Genomic DNA, 4,077 nt, shown 5'->3' on the forward strand with positions numbered 1-4,077 from the left:
TGGGCCAAGCTCTCGCCCTTCCGTTTTGCTACTTGACTACTTGGCACTGTCAACTTAAATAGTCACAACCCCAAAGTTGAAAGTTATGTTTTATTTGGTTGAAATTTTTAGGACTTCAAGCATGGGAGACAGCATCTCAAGTAACCCTGAGAGAACTGTTCCAAGGAGATGGTGGGGAGTCAACATATATAGAAGTTTGCAACAAGGGGCAGGTAGTCTGAACAGCAAAAAATTATTGTTAATTAAGGACAATCAGGTATCTCAAGTTAAAGAACTTGGTGTTTTTCTGTGCGTGGGAAGATGCAAGAGTCTCACTGACATCATCCCTTGCATATGCATTCCAATTATCTGGGGCCTCATAGCTCAGCTGGTAAAGAATCCACCTGCAGGAGACCCCAGTTCTATTCCTAGGTTGGGAAGATCCACTGGAGAAGGGATATGCTACCCACTCCAGTATTCTTGGGCTTCCCTTGTGGCTCAACTGGTAAAAAATCTGCTAGCAATGTGGGAGACCTGGGTTTAATCCCTGGTTTGGGAAGATTCCCTGGAGAAGGGAAAGGCTACCCACTCCAGTATTCTGGCCTGGAGAATTCCACGGACTATACAGTCCATGGGGTCACAAAGAGTCGGACGTGACTGAATGACTTCCATCCTATCTGCGGCCAGCATCCTGAGACTTGATTTTTCACATCCTTAGCTTAGTTCCTCTCTCACCATAGGGAGTGTAGTAGGGAATGGCAGCAGCTGTCAGCAGATTGCGGGTGTTGTTTTTCCTGGGTGCCCTCCAGTTCAGAAATTTACATTGAGAGAGACAGAATCACTGATGGCCATATTTATAAACAAGACATCCTTGTTTATAATATCCCTGGTTGAGTCACTCCAGTGACTCCAGTGACTCAGTCACTCCAGTGACTCAAGGCAATATCCTGGTTGAGTCACTCCAGTAAGATAAGGGCCTATTAAGAGTTTTTTTGAACAAATGAAAACCCGAAGATACGCACAGCCTCTCTCCTAGCTTCCCATTCTCTGCCTGGTTTTCCACTGGGAAGGAACCCTCAAGACTCTTCCAACTTGATTTACTCCTTTCCAGAAACCTCCAGAAACCTTTCCAGAAACAGGAAAAGGTTGTCAGTGAGAAATTCAATCCCGACTCTTACCATTTCCTCCTGCTTTCACTTCTGTGGGGGAACAGTCATGCTGAGGCTGTTACTGCTGGTGGCCATGGAAACAGAATAATTGACATAACAGTGTGAAAGTCATAAACTTAATGAAACTATAGTTTTTATTGCACTTCACCCTCATCTCTGATTAAATCAGATCTGCATAATGCGAAGATATTAAATTTCCATGTTTCTCATTTTCTCTCCCCTGCCAATAGGAAGAAAGCTGTGTAGGGAGAGAACCCTGCAGGTGGGCTGGGGACATCAGGGCTCTAGATTCTGCTGAAAAATGTTTTTTAATCACCTGTGCTGGCTGGCCCACAATGCAAAGCCACCTTTTCAGAAACCGTGGGGTTCTGGCTCCATGGAAATACAGCTGTTTTCCTCTGGCAGGTGGAGACTTTGTGGAGGTTTGCAGCCACCAGACATGGGCAGGTCAAGAGCATCAAGGAGATACGCTAATTCAAGAACCAGGTCCACCTCTCTGCCAGGACTGTGAGAGCTGGGGACTTGGAGGTGGGGGAGAATGAGACTGAGCACTGCTTACCACAAAACCAACAAGAACGGGGAGAGAATGGAACCCATGCTGGTCCAACAGTAACTCACCGGGGGACTGTGTTTCAGGCACTGGGCTAGGTTCCCCGAGGATTTAAAGATCCACGATGGTGATGATGATGATGCTATTAGAGCTTTCACTCCCACGGGTGATGCACAAACTACTGCAATAAGAAAGGGAATTTGACAAAGGGGCAAAGTGCTCTAAAAATTTTCAGGAAGGAGTGCTCACCTCTGATAGGGGTCTTAGAAATATCACAGAGAAAATATCACAGAGGTGCAGCCCTTAGCCAGCACTTCTAAAACCTCTACACCTGAAACTAATATAATATTTATGTCAGTTATAATTTAACTTTAAAAAGAAAAAAAAATGAGTAGCTGTGAAGTTGCTTTAAATTCTTGGGTTTGGATCCTTGATTTTAATTTTCAGTAGATATTCAAGGTAGTTGCTACCCATCAATGGACGAAGAAACCCATGCCTCACAGACATTGAGGAAATCTTCCAAAGTGACAGAGCCAGGAAGCGATCGTCTTGGCCCTCTGTGATACTGAATGGGCCAAAGATGACCTCTGTGCGTTGCTCACTAGGTTGTTCCTTCAGTGTCGGCTGAGATCCATTAGCTCAAAGGCCTGCTGGCGCCAAACTCAGATTTTTTTACACATCTGATTGTTGTTTCTTTTCTGTATAAATGAAATTTAATAATAAATGGGATGTGCTCCCGGATAAAGAAGCTAATAACAGGCAGAGAAAGAGGAGGCTCAGATTATACAGGCGGGAAGGGGTTTATGACCAGCTTGGCATATTTGGAGAAATGGCCCATGTTCAGAGGGGAGGATGGGCTCAGGGCAAGAGTAGAATGAAGCAGACAGAGAAATGGAAAAGGAGACAGTGAACTGGATATGAGGTTACAGTATTGGTCTCGGGTGTGCACATGCTCAGTTGTGTCCAGCTTGTCCCTTGTGTGTGTGTGTTACTTGCTCAGTCATGTCTGACTCTTTGCAACCCTATGGACAGTAGTCCACCAGGCTCCTCTGTCCATGGGATTTTCCAGGCGAGAATGCTGGAGTGGATTGCCATTTCCTCCTCCAGGGGATCTTCCCCAACCTGGGATTGAACTGTGTCTCCTGCATTGGCAGGCTGATTCTTTACTACTGAGCCACCTGGGAATTCCATTGGTCTCAGGAGAGGCAGTTATAAGTACTGTTTTTTTGGAGGGGGGTTGTGCAAGAAGGCTTCTGTGTGTGGAGAGAAAAATGTGGTCAAATGAGAAAGCCCAGAGTCGAGCAGAGAAAGATTATAAAATTAGGGACAGCATCCACGTGAAAGCCATCACGAGCTGCATAGGAAGGCAGGGGGCGGGTTCAGCGTCTGCTCTGCTCCAGTGGGTTAGGGAAGAACCAAGGCAGCCCAGTGTTGGTACCAACTGGGCGCCGGAATCCACTGGTGGCCATGCCATTGCCTAAAAACACTGATAATGTATGCAACCTACAGGCAACACATCCAGTTTTAAAAATAGCAGCTTCAGAATTAGGATCAATATATGTAGGGAGACAGGGCATGGAGCCGTGGAGGTCCAGGATGCTGTGAGGTGGTCTAGCTGTAGCCAGCCATGGTCACCTAGGACCAAGTACAGGAAACTTAGACCATCCAAGTGCGGTTGTTGTTGCCAATCGTTCAGTTGTGTCTGACTCTGTGATCCCATGGACTGCAGCATGCCAGGCTTCCCTGTCCTTCACCATCTTCTAGAGTTTGCTCAAACTCATGTCAAGTGAGTTGTGATTCCATTCAACCATCTCATCCTCTGTCGTCCCCTTCTCCTCCTGCCTTCAATCTTTCCCAGCATCAGGGTCTTTTCCAATGAGAAGGTTCTTCGCATCAGGTGATCAAAATATTGGCCCTTCAACTTCAGCATCAGTCCTTCCAGTGAGTATTCAGGGTTGATTTCCTTTAGGATTGACTGGTTTGATCTTGCTGTCCAAGGGATTCTCAAGAGTCTTCTCCAGCACCATAGTTTGAAGGCATCACTTCTTCAGTGCTCAGCCTTTTTTATTGTCCAGCTCTCACATCCTTACGTGACTACTGGAAAAACCATAGCTTTGACTATATGGGCCTTTGTAGGCAAAGTAATGTCTCTGCTTTTTAATATACTGTCTAGGTTTGTCGTTGCTTTTCTTCTAAGGGACAACTGTCTTTTAATTTCATGGCTGCAGTCACCATCCACAGTGATTTTGGAGCCCAAGAAAATAAAGTCTGTCACTGTTTCCAAGTGCAGGAAACACTGTTTCCACTGTTTCCAGCCAGCAGCTCCATCACAGGGGAAGATGAAGGGCCTGGAGAGATAAGCAAAAATAAAATGGATGG

This window comes from Bos mutus, chromosome 19 (assembly GCF_027580195.1).
Source record: "Bos mutus isolate GX-2022 chromosome 19, NWIPB_WYAK_1.1, whole genome shotgun sequence".
Lineage (NCBI taxonomy): Eukaryota > Metazoa > Chordata > Mammalia > Artiodactyla > Bovidae > Bos > Bos mutus.